General features: G+C 41.4%; 2 protein-coding genes across 8 annotated transcripts in view; one reads left to right on the top strand and one right to left on the bottom strand.

Moving 5' to 3' along the window:
* Nucleotides 1–3,116, bottom strand: part of HMG20A (high mobility group 20A) — a 75,074-nt gene extending 71,958 nt beyond the window's left edge. For 2 of the 5 annotated variants that reach the window (XM_088024904.1, XM_088024903.1), the window contains exons 1-2: nt 2,814–3,076; nt 1,808–1,871 (exon numbers count right to left, since the gene is read on the bottom strand). The gene's annotated coding sequence lies outside the window, so the exon portion shown is untranslated. The other 3 variants (XM_028092667.2, XM_088024902.1, XM_088024905.1) reach the window with 2 other exon arrangements.
* Nucleotides 3,117–3,680: 564 nt separating this feature from the next.
* PEAK1 (pseudopodium enriched atypical kinase 1) overlaps nt 3,681–12,078 on the top strand; it is a 335,997-nt gene continuing 327,599 nt past the window's right edge. For all 3 annotated transcript variants that reach the window (XM_088024907.1, XM_028092663.2, XM_028092665.2), the window contains exon 1: nt 3,681–3,812. The gene's annotated coding sequence lies outside the window, so the exon portion shown is untranslated. The remainder of the gene's footprint in view (nt 3,813–12,078) is intronic.

Raw genomic sequence — 12,078 nt, forward strand, 5'->3', positions numbered from 1 at the left:
ATTATACAACAGATCTTATTTAGGAATACCAAGGGAGCAATATTCTACTCTTCATTTGGAGACTAGAGAGTATGTTCCAAGAGAATAGGGCTGTCTGTACTCACTGATACATCACAAGTCCTTAGAACAGGGTCTATCCCACAGTAAGCACTCAATAAACTCTTCCTGACATAATGAAAAGTCATTAAGGGGTATTCTCATTTGAATACTCTTGAAATAGAGATAAAGAGACAGCAGAGTAGTAAGTTTAAAAACCAAGTTGTTAGGATACTCTCTTTAACACTTAACCCCATGGCAAAAACAAACTACCAAAACAACAAACATACAAAAAAAGCAATAGTTGTAAAACATTAGCATGATTTTACAATGAAAGGTGGAAAAAAGAAATTAAAAGACACTTTTGCACTTTATATAGCACCTAGCACTCTGTGGATAATCAAATTTCAGTGAAATGGAATCCAGAATTTTGACCTATTATTTTAATGTTTTAAACTTTTGTGAGCAGTATATCCAATGACTGTTTTTGGAAAAGAAAATGGCTATCTAATCTGAGTACCCTAAAAGTACCAACAATTTCTTTCTTACAGGTGGCAAGCAATGGAACGAAAATCTCAAAATCATTAACTCAAAGTAGCAGAGTACACTTCCATAAGTCTTTATTTTTCTAATTTTGATACTCTGTTTCTATTAAAACATACAAAGAAAGCTGCAACAAAGAGCACAGAAAGAAAAAAAAAGTCTTTGGAAGATAGCGATCCTGTCTAAAAAAACACTTTTAAAGATTTAAAGAGAATAAAAGCAGGTTCCGTGGACTTTTCCCTCTGTTTTTCACAAGCTTTTCTAATATTTCTTCTTTGATGGAACCAATGAATTAACTACCACTTATCACAAAACGTTTTCTTTCAGATATGTGCTGTATATATTACTTTCTTCGGAACAGACAGCTCTTCAAGCTGCTCAAGTCTTTCAGCTGCAGCAATTTTTCTTATTTCTGTTATACTGCAATTCTTCCACGAAATATCATAAAGACTCAATTAAAAAAACTTCTTTGCTCTCCAGTTTCCCAAAGGCAATACTACGTATCTCCATCAATATTTTAACTAAATTTTCTCTATCTTTTTCATTTAGTTCCACAATCTTTGCTTACTTCAATAACTCCTAATACTATAGTTTAATTTGTCAGGGTGATCATATCATATTTTCTTTTATATTACATTAATATGGAAGATAGTGAGCACTTTCTTTCTAATCAATTAATTAATACTTGCTTGAGGCAGTCTACATGTCCCTAACCTTCAATTAATAATAACATAGACATTATCAGGTCTTGCCTTTTCAATTACTGCAGAAATTTTGTAGTCTTTTTAAAGATAACTCACAGATTTTAGGGTCTTAGATTTTTTTTTTAATGTTCACAGGTTAAAACATATACTTTTTCCTTACTGTAATATTTAGTTTAAAACACATTTTCTAATAAACTCTAAGTGAAATAACTTTTTAAAAGAACTAGAATTAAAACAACCACAAATTCTGAGAATAGATTATATAACAAATCCCAAAGGAAAAAATACACAGGCCTTATTCTTTTAAAAATCCTTTTAAAGACATTACAGTTCACTTGGTATTCTAAAATTACTAAAGTTGAGATTTCATAGGCTCCAGATTGATTCCTTCAGTACCCCCCCCACACAGTGATACTTGAAAAGAGAAGCCAAGAAATCTAAATTGTTGAGTGTTTATTACCACTTTACATATTGTTTCTTATAAAACACTGAAAACATAGGAAAAATAAAAAGTTCTGTCTTACTCATCTTTTGTCCTTTGTGAGTCAAATGTCCTGCTTGCTTAAAATCTAGCTGAGCATCGTGATCCTTGCACCATGGTTTGAAAACACAAAGAGCAGATACCAGTTTTTAATCAGTGCTGAAATTAATTAAACTACAAAGGTAAAAATGTACCAATGCACAACTCTCACAAGTGCTACATGAAAGTTACATGTAAGAATTTTTAAGGTTGAGGAAGTTGTTTTCAGGCACAGGGCAAAAGCTGTAGCCTCACATCAACAACAGGTCTAAGAATTTAAGACACTAATCGTACCAGTTAAGGTAACACGAAGTATTTCAGTACTTCAGTACGATACTTCCACTCTTGTAGGGTGAAAATGCCTCATAATTTATGTAAAACATCGAGTCCTATAATAAACCACCTCCTTAAAAGAGTAGCTACAGAGTTCCGGTGGCATGCCAAGACAGAGAACACCACTATACCTCATTCAATCAAGGCTGGACTTGAGTAGGGGAGCAGAGGTGGACAATCCATAATTTCACAAGAAAGTAGGTCTTGTAGAGCTGAGTAATTTTAACAAGGGTCTTCGAATACTTTGATGAATGCATTAAAAAATATTTTTTGGGGGAAGGAAATTTTCCATCTTACACGTGGAAATAAAACTCATAAATTCTGACTGGAGGCTGGTGATTAGCACAACTTTGTGGAATAACCTAACTTTTCACATAAAACACAATCCTAAAACTTTAAGATACCGTCAATGCAAATATCACCTTTTCCAGCCTTCGCCGGCAATGGAAGTGGGTTGGACACCCCCAAACCATCACCCTACCCCCACAGGAAATGAGTTCTATCTTCCCCCTCCCCCTGGACGGCCTTCCTCCCCTCCCCCAACCGGAAGTGAAGCGCCCCCATTCAGTCGGCCTCAAACCGAGACAAACCAGTAACAACAGCAAAAGAGAGATGATCTTCAAGGGGTGAAGGGCACCTCCACTGTGGCCACCCCGAAGCTCGCCTTGCTTACTGACCTGCTGATGATAGGGGCAGGCAGGGGCCTGGGGCCTAAAGAAAGTCCCTTGCACAGAGGACAATTCCCTGAGCCCCTCTCAATCGCCTTCACTCTTCTCACTCCGTCGTCTCACAGCATGGAAAAAATTCCTCCGCAGTACTTTATTTTGATATCCTTTCTTTCCCTTTACCTAGTCGCTTAACCATATTCCCATAGGTAACTTTTCTTATCGCAGTAACATTTAAAATTGTTCCGTGGGGGAGAAAAATGGAATATTATTCTCCATACCTTCAGAAAAATGAAGGGATTATTTTGTCCAAATGCGGCGAAGGACTACGTGATTACGCAAGGTGAGACTTACTTTCGCGGAGGTTTCTGGGAATTGTAGTTTTTTAAATTTATAAGGCCTGCAGAAAGGAATCGGTAATTACTATACACTGGAGTCCTTGGAAACACATGTTTTGTATTCGAGGGCAGGATGACCAGGGGACTTCGGCACCAAAAGGGCCAACACTCCCTTGCCCTCTTCCTCTGGAACTTAATGGAACCAAAATTTCCCTTCACTTTGGCCCAAGGTCCTGGTCGTCCCGCCCTCTTCCTTTGGCCACGCCCTCGTCACCAGTCAGGCGCCCTCATAGGCTCATCCTCTGGAGGTAGGAACGCGAAAGGAGGGGCGTCACGGTGACTCCTCCCGCGGGGCCGGGCTGAGACTGGTGAGAGGGGCCGAAGGCCAGGGCTTGTGCGCGCGCGCGTGCTCGCTCCTCAAGGAGCGCGGCGGCGAATGTGAGCGCGGAGGGGTGGCGCGCTGGGCTGGGAGGAGGCTGGCAGGCTGGTGGGCTGGGCGGGCGGCGGGCGGCGGGCGGCGGGCGGCCGGGAGCGCGCGGCAGACTCGGCGGCGGCGAGTAGTTAGTTACTTGTTAGTCAGTGTCAGTTGCTCGGTGGCGGCGGCCGCGGTCACCGGAAAGGGGACAGGACGGCCGGCGATGGTGGTCACCACAGCGGCATGTGCGCCTTTCAGGTAACAGGGGCAGGGCTAACCCGCGTCCCCTCGGTTCCCTTCTCCTCCGGCGCCGATTTGTGGGACCACGGTCGTCCTGGCGTGAGGGCGCTGACCTGGGGGAATCCGGGCGGGGCGGCGCGGGGTCGAGTGGCGCCGCCGCAGGGGCCCAGGCGGCCGGTGTGTCCCGCCTGGCGCGGGCTCTGCGGCCACCCCCGAGCCCCGCCGCCCCTGGGGCTCGCCGCGGCCGCCCCCGCCCCCTCCCGCGGCGGCGGCGGCCCCGGTAGGTCGGCGCCCCCCAGAGGAGGGAAAGTTGGGACCTGGCGAAGAGGGACGCCCCCGGGCGCGGCTGGGAGGCTGCTGGGGAAAGTGAAGCCTGTGAAGAGCTGGATGCGGGGAGACTGGGGCAGGAAGGGCTTCTCTCTTCTTGCTAAGTCTACACGGTCATCCCGCTCCAAATCCGGGAGGATCCGGTGCAGGCTCGCCAGCTGCGCCGGGACGAAACCCGGGGGCTCTTTGCCTGCTCACTTGGCCCTGCGGTTTGTGAGCCCGCTAACGTGCGGGTTTGCTGGGTTGTTTGGGAATTTTCGGTGTTTCGGTCGGTCAGTTTGTTTCTCCTTTGCCCTTTGACTCATCCGTTTTTGCTACTTTTCTTACCTCCCGCGTTGGGGACTAGCAGTCTGAATCCCCATCCCTCCCCCTCCCTGCACCATCCGTCTGGAGAATTTGATTTCGTTTTTCGTCCTTTGACAACGTTAAAGACTGCAGAGTGCAACAGGAAGGAGATTTCGCACCTTTAAATGTTACTTTCTTGCAATCCTTTGTTTTGTTTTGTTTTGTTTTCAAGATCCAAGTTTAGGAATTTGAAAGCTGTGGAATGGAGTTATTAGAAGGCTGGCGCTGAGGGGATAGTGACGAGTTAAAAGAAAACTATGATTTCATCTTTATTGGCTTTGCTATAGAAAACCTAATACATTTTTCTTCTGCCTCTGTTAAATGTGGTAAGAGTAGACGTTGAATTAAATATTTGGAGACTTACATAAAAGGCTATTTTTAGGTCATTGGATGATGTATGTCAACAGCTTTTCACCTGAATTGGGTTTGCCTCGAGGTGTCTGTTTTGGGGCCTGCGTACTGATTTTTGTTAAGCCACAGCGTCTTTTTTCCCTGATAAATGAAATGATGTAGAAATGTGTGTAGTGGGAGAACCCATATTGCTCTCTGTAGTGTGGAAGTGAAAAACGTGAATTATGCACAGGGGTAAAACTTTCCATGAGCAGTCTTGGATACTTGCTTCATGATGGCTTCTTCTGTAATCTCAGAGCATTTCCAGATAGCTCAATTCGCTGACTACCTTAATTACTTTCTGAAGTGCCTGGCACCACTTCACTTCTCTTTGGTGACTCGTTTAGTAAGCTATAATGGCAGGTATGGTACATTTTTGTGCCTTCAAAGATGGGAGTTATAGCTTCCGCCCAGAGATTAATAGTTAACAATGGAAGCAGAATTCATACCATTCCTAGTGAGTTTTGGCTATGACCAACTCACAAACTATGTGAAAAAACAAACATCTTTCCATAGCTGTCAGAGGGGGAAATATTTTATCATGTCTTTATTTTGGAGACTCTAACTTGATTATATTATGTGGGAAAAATGTCAAATTATTTTCTTTGCAGCTTTGTGATGTGTGGTCCTCCTTTCCATCCTTTATCTCCCACTTAGGGGCTGATATTTATGTTTGGCTGGGTTCCAGGATGGGAAGAAAATATATATTTTTTTAAGATTTTATTTATTTATTTGACAGATACAGTGAGAGAGGGAACACAAGCAGGGGGAGTGGGAGAGGGAGAAGCAGGCCCCCCACTGAGCAGGGAGCCCAATCCCAGGACCCTAGGACCATGACCCGAGCCAAAGGCAGACGCCCAACGACTGAGCCACCCAGGCGCCTCAGGAAGAAAATATTTTGGCAAAAGGAAAAGATAAGATTGCTTTGAACTGTTATGATATTATGAGTGTTCATTTTACCCAGTGATAGTACAGAGACACTTCCTCGGTTAATGTTTGTACCCCATTAACATTCTGTCAGAATTCATTTTTAAGAGTCTGCTCTGAGGCCCATAAAGAAATAATGCCACTTCGTAACTGTTTCTGACAATCACATTAAAAAATGTGTTCCTGGAATGCATTATATGTGTACTCATATAAACATTTATCTTTGTACATTTATGGTAATGTAAATATTTAAGTCTGAGAGCTTAAAAACTTTTATTTGCTTATTTGCATACATGTTTTTCAACATCTAGCAGTGCCAACTGTATTTGCCAAATAAGCATCAGCCATAAATTCATGCTTTGGCACATTTCATATAATAACTCTTCTAAATTGCTCCATGGTGAAGCATCATGAGATTAGCATTTGCTTCATGAGAGAGATTTGTTGTTGTTTTTAACTGTAATGATGTGCTGTTTAAGTGGAACAGGTGCTGGGCTCTAGCTGTTTGTATTGAAAACTGCCAAATCATGCTCTTTTGTTGGTTGGGTTGTTTAAGTAATTTAGGAACGAGACTGTGGCCCCTGGCATGCCAAGAGTGAGTTCAAGGTTCCATATCACTGCTGCAAATCCCTATTTTCATTCAAAGAGGCAGGTGTGTGTGATGAGCTTCACTTTCTCATTGCTGTTCTCTCTGTAATTCCTATTCCTCACCACCACCACAGTCCTTTCATTACTAGAGCTCTTTGGAAAGTCTAGGCTCCTTCACTGCTGGTTTGTTTTCCTTGTAGAACTAGAAATTCTAGGAACTTTCAGGGCAGGAATAGATCATATTTATTTGATGAATATTTTGATTGCCTTTTAAATGGTAGGCATGGTAGGCCCTGAGTGTAATGTAAGAATGATGTTCCTTCTTGCAAGCAGTGTACAGGTGAGGAGGAGAAGATAGTTGATAACTGATAATTAACAATGTGATGTGATCTATGACACAGGTATAAGTAGATTCCTATGGGTGGAAGCACCACCCGTCTGAGAATTGGGGTGGGGTAGGTGGGAGTAGTTGACTCAGACTTGGAGTAGTTGGGGAGGGGGAGTCGACTCAGGTAGGTGGGGTAGTTGACTCAGACTTGGGGTCTTGGGGAAGGGGAGTCCTGAAATGCATCCTCGTGGGTTACCTGAGCTAATCTTCAAGAGTAGGACTTAACTAGGTGCAGAAAAAGGCAAAGGACATTTTATTTTATTTTTATTTATTTATTTTTGATAAAAGACCAGTTTATTTTGCTCCTTAACCCATCTGGCCTCCCCCTTCCCTTAACCCTGTCACCTCGATATATGGGAAAGAACATTTTAGACTAGCTCTGTCCTATAAAAATGTAATGTGAGCCACAAATATGCCATATATATGTTTGAATTTTCTAGTAGATGCATTTAAAAAAGTGAAATTCATTTTAATATATTATTTAACCTGATATAGCTAAAATATTTCACCATGTAATCAATATTTTGCAAATATTGAAATATTTGATATTCTTCTTTTTATACTAAGTCTTCAGAGTCTGGTATGTATTTTAAATTTAAAAGCACATCTCAATTTAGACTAGTCAAATTCAAGTAATCAGTAGCCACAGGGGACAGCACAGTTTTCAAACAGGGGCCAGTGAAGTGCTAAGAAGCCAAATCATTGAATGCCTTATCAGCCAAGTTAAGGAGCTTTAACTTTATCCTGAAGGCTGTGAGGATTTAGTGGGGAAAATTGCTGTGATGGAATCAGGTTTGTGTTTTAGACCTACCATGTTGACAGTGAAGTGAATGCTGGATTAGAGAAGGGCAAAACTGGAAGCAAGATCAGTTAAGAAGCAGTTCTTGGTGAGAAAGGATGAGGGATAAAAAGGGGTGCGGTGGATGTATAAGAGATTGAGGAAGTGTTATTATCAACAGTACAGGGTAAATAATCAGATTATGGAGTTGAGGAAGGTTGAAGATTTAGGTTGTGAGCTACTGTATGGGGCAGGCAACTGAAGAGAAGCCATCCATCTGTGCCAGACAGACCAAAGATGAAAAAAGGAAACTGAGAGATTTGTCTCAGAAGCTGAGGAAGGAGAGAGTATTTCAAGGACTAGGAGTGGTCAACACTGTACCTGCCATGGAAAGGCCAAAGAAGATAAGGACTGATTAAGATGTCATTTGTAACTTGAGCTAGTGCAGGTAGCTACATTGTAATGCCTTTAGGGAGTTAATAGTGAATGACAGAAGCTTAGCTAATTCAGAGCTAATACAGTGTTTTCAAAAAAGAACTGAAAAAAAAAAAGAGTATAGGTGGAGGGAGATGCAAGGGATTTAGAGAAGTTTACTCCCTCCCCCTTTTAAATTAAGAGGATTTGGGGCACATTTATATGGGCTTGAAAAGAACCAAAGCTGGGGAGAGATGGGCAGGGAAAGAGGGGGAGAAAGGTGATTGATGAAGCCAAAGATTTGGGAAAAGTTTTCAATTAGCAATAATCGCGCCTTGGATAGAGATTTGGAAGCAGTAGGAGGGGATGGGATCCAAGGCATAGGTAGAGAAATTAACCTTGGGTAGGAGGTGATTTTCCATTCCAGTGAACAGAAAGGAAGGAGGTAAAGTTGGAGATAAAGTTTATAACTGACAGGGGCAGGAAGGAGAATGAGTTGATAACATGTATCATTTTTGAATACCTGCTAAGAGAGAAGGAGAATGTGATGCAATAGGAGTTCTTAAAAAGAATATGTGAGTTTATAACAACTTCCAAGGGAATGAGAGAGATAGAGAGAGAGAGAGAGACATGGAGGGAGAGAGGGGCAGACACTGAAAGAGACATGACTAGGAAAATGAAGGATTGTTAAGCAGCATTGAAGGCCCATTTGAGATTGTACACCTTGGATTTGTAGGGGTACCAATTTGCATGGTTGTTTGATTTTTTTTTTCCTCCAGCGTGATCACTCTGTGTATAGCTGAAGAAACTATTTAATACTCCCAGGAGCTCATAAGGTAGGTACTGTTAATCTCCTTGATTATAAGATGAACAGCTGGGTTGCAAAAACTGGTAGTTCAGTTCCAGAACCCAGGCTGTTACCCAGTGCTTTGCAGATGCCTGCTTGGTAGAGATTCCTGAAGGATAAGGAAATTATTGATATTGAGGATTGTGAGTGAATCAAAGAACTTTGGAGTCCAGGCTGGATCACAAACAGGAAGCCTGGAAAGGGTGATTCAGTTAGGAGAAAACAAAGGGCATGAAGGGCTAGATAGATGTTACTGTGAAGCTGAAGAGCTAGTGAGGAGGAAGCAATGATATTTATGGAGTACCTACTATATGCTAGACACTTTACCACCTTATTTCTAACACTAACTCTACAATGTAAGTGTTATTAACTTTATAGTCTTCCCTTTGTCATTCTCCATCAGATGAAGAAACAGGATTAGAGAGGTTAAATAATCTGTCCAGAGACATACACTATCAAGTGATGAAACCATTATCCAAAGTCTATTCTTTTTTCTCCAAATCATATTCTTCTTCTTTTCCTAAAAGAGTTTTTGTTTTTAAGTAAGCTCGAACTCACAACCCCAAGATCAAGAGTCACATGCTCCATCAACTGAGCCAAACAGGAACCCCCAAATCATATTCTTCTTAAGGAGATAAGACAGAAAATGCAGTAGTGATGAAAAGTGGTTGAAAGACACTGGGATATTTAATTTAGGATTTCAGAGGTGTGTCATTCATTTAACAAATGTTTGTTGAGCATTTAGTACACGTGCCAGGCATTATTCTAGGTGCACAGGTTACAATAGCGAACCAAACACAAAAATCCTTGCCCTTATAAATCTTGCATTCTAGAGAGGATGAGACAGACATTAAACAAAATAAGTGAGAGTTATTGTTATATTAGAAGGTAATAAGTGCTGTAGAGAAAAATCAAGCAAGTAAGCAAGCAAGAGGGACAGGAATGTCACAGAGGCTGTGCACTTTTAAAGAGGATGTCTGGGAAGTACTTGGTGAGAAGTGAGCAAAGACTTGAAAGAAGTAAGGGGCATACTAGATAGAAGAAACATTTTGCATTGGCCCTGAAGCAGAGACATGCTTGGCCAGTGTACCTATACTGGACTGAATAGAAGAGAAGGTGGTAAGGTCAGAGAGATAGCTGGGTCCAGATCTCATAGAACCTGTAGGTCATTGTAAGCACTTGGATGTTTACTTTGTGCAATGGAAACTATTACAGGGTTTTGAGCAAAGGAGTGACATGATCGGATTTATGCTTTAAAAACTTCACTCTGACTTCACTTCTAACTTCACTTTAAAAACATGGGTCACTGTGTTGAAAGTAGCCTAAGCAGGTACAGAGTAAAATCAAGAAGACCTGTTGGGAGGCTCTCCTAAAAAATCCAGTTGAGAGATAGTTTTGGACCAGGGAATTGAGAAGTGACTGGATCTGTTAGATTTACAGAAGAGTTGCCCAGATAGTACATAGAGTTTCCTTATACCATGTTACTTAATCTTCCCATTATTGACATTTGTACTAGATAATCCTTTGTTGTGGGGGTTGCCCTGTACAGTAGGATGTTATGCAGCATCCCTGTCCTTTATCCACTAGATGCCAGTACCCTCTCCCCAGTTCTAACAGTCAAAAATGTTTCCAGACATTGCCCAATGGCGCTTATGGGACAAAATTGCTCCTATTAAGAACCACTACTGTATACCCTTCACTGTGTTCCTCTAATGTTAACATCTTATATAACCATGGTACATTTATCAAGCTAAGAAATTAACACTCATACAATACTTCAAACCCCTGATTTTATTTGTATTTTACCAGTTTTTCCACTAATATCCTGTTTCCATTCCATTATTTAAACCAGGATATTACATTGCTTTTAGTTCTTGAGTCTCCTTTATCTCTTCTAATGTGTGACAGTTTCTTGGTCTTTTCTTTTATGACTTGATACTTTTAAAGAGTCTAGTTAGGTATTTTGTAGAATGTCCCTCAGTTTGGGTTTGTCTGATGTTTTCTTTTTAGAGTGAGGTTATGGATATTAGGGGGAGGAATACCATGGCAGTGAAGTGCCCTTCTTATCATGTCATATAGGAGATACATGAAACCAACATGACTTACCACAGGTGATCACTTTGTTAAGGTGTTTTCTGGCAAGTTTCTCCACTGGAAAGTTATTTTTCCCTTTCCATACTCTGTTCATTAGAAGCAGGTTGCTAAGTCCAGCCCACACTCAAGCGGGGGAAGAATTAAACACCTACTTCCTGGAGGAGGAGAATCAAAGAATTTGTGATACATATTAAAACCACCACAGTAATTGGCAAATATTTGAGGGGGGAATACTTTGAGGCTTTGCCAGTATCCTGTTTCTGCTCACTAATTTTAGCGTTCGTCAGTAGATCATGCTTGCAGTAATTATTGCTGTTGTGTTCTAAAAGTACTTCTTTATTTTCTTAATTTTTTCTTTATTTATTAATTGGAATTCTTTTGTAAGGAAGACTTGTCCTTTCTCCTCTGTTTTTCTGTCTACCTATGTAGTCATTTATATCAATTCCAGTTCACGGATATTTATTTTATTCTTAAGGTTATAATTCAGTGCTAGCATTATTTATTTTATTGACCAAATTATCCAGCTTTTGCCATTGGGATCTCTCTTTTTTTTAAAGATTTTATTTATTTATTTGACAGAGAGAGAGACACAGAGAGGGAACACAAGCGGGGGGAGTGGGAGAGGGAGAAGCAGGCTTCGCACTGAGCAGGGAGCCCGACGTGGGGCTCCATCCCAGGACCCTGGGATCATGACCTGAGCCGAAGGCAGACACTTAACGACTGAGCCACCCAGGCGCCCCAGTTGGGATCTCTTTTAGGTTTGACTCTGTGTCCTTTGCCATACTTCTACCCTTTCTTTGTGTGTATATGTGTATACTTCTCTACTCTCCGGTACTACTAGATCCTTCAGGCTCATCTTCTATTTTTCCTGCAATAGCCCTAGGCTCATTTTTTCAAGAAGCTGTGGCTCTTTTTATCAGAGAATGGTATTTTGAGGCCAAGATCTGGATGTTAGGTGTGCTTGTTGCTACTGGAGTGTCACTGCTTCTAGGCACACTCAGTGGACAGAGCTAGGAAATATATGTATGTATACTAATCTATGTATCCACACATATCTGCATTTATTTCTGTATATAAAAGTAGGCCTGCATTTACGCTTATGTGACTCCAGTTGGATATGTTTTGATCCAATTATCTTTGCTGATGGATTGGATATAGAATGTGAAGAGAGTGGCCAAGGATGACT

The sequence above is a fragment of the Eumetopias jubatus genome, unplaced genomic scaffold (genome assembly GCF_037043125.1).
Source record: "Eumetopias jubatus isolate StellerSeaLion01/CBP00866 unplaced genomic scaffold, mEumJub1_p1.0 scaffold_7, whole genome shotgun sequence".
Taxonomy (NCBI): Eukaryota; Metazoa; Chordata; class Mammalia; order Carnivora; family Otariidae; genus Eumetopias; species Eumetopias jubatus.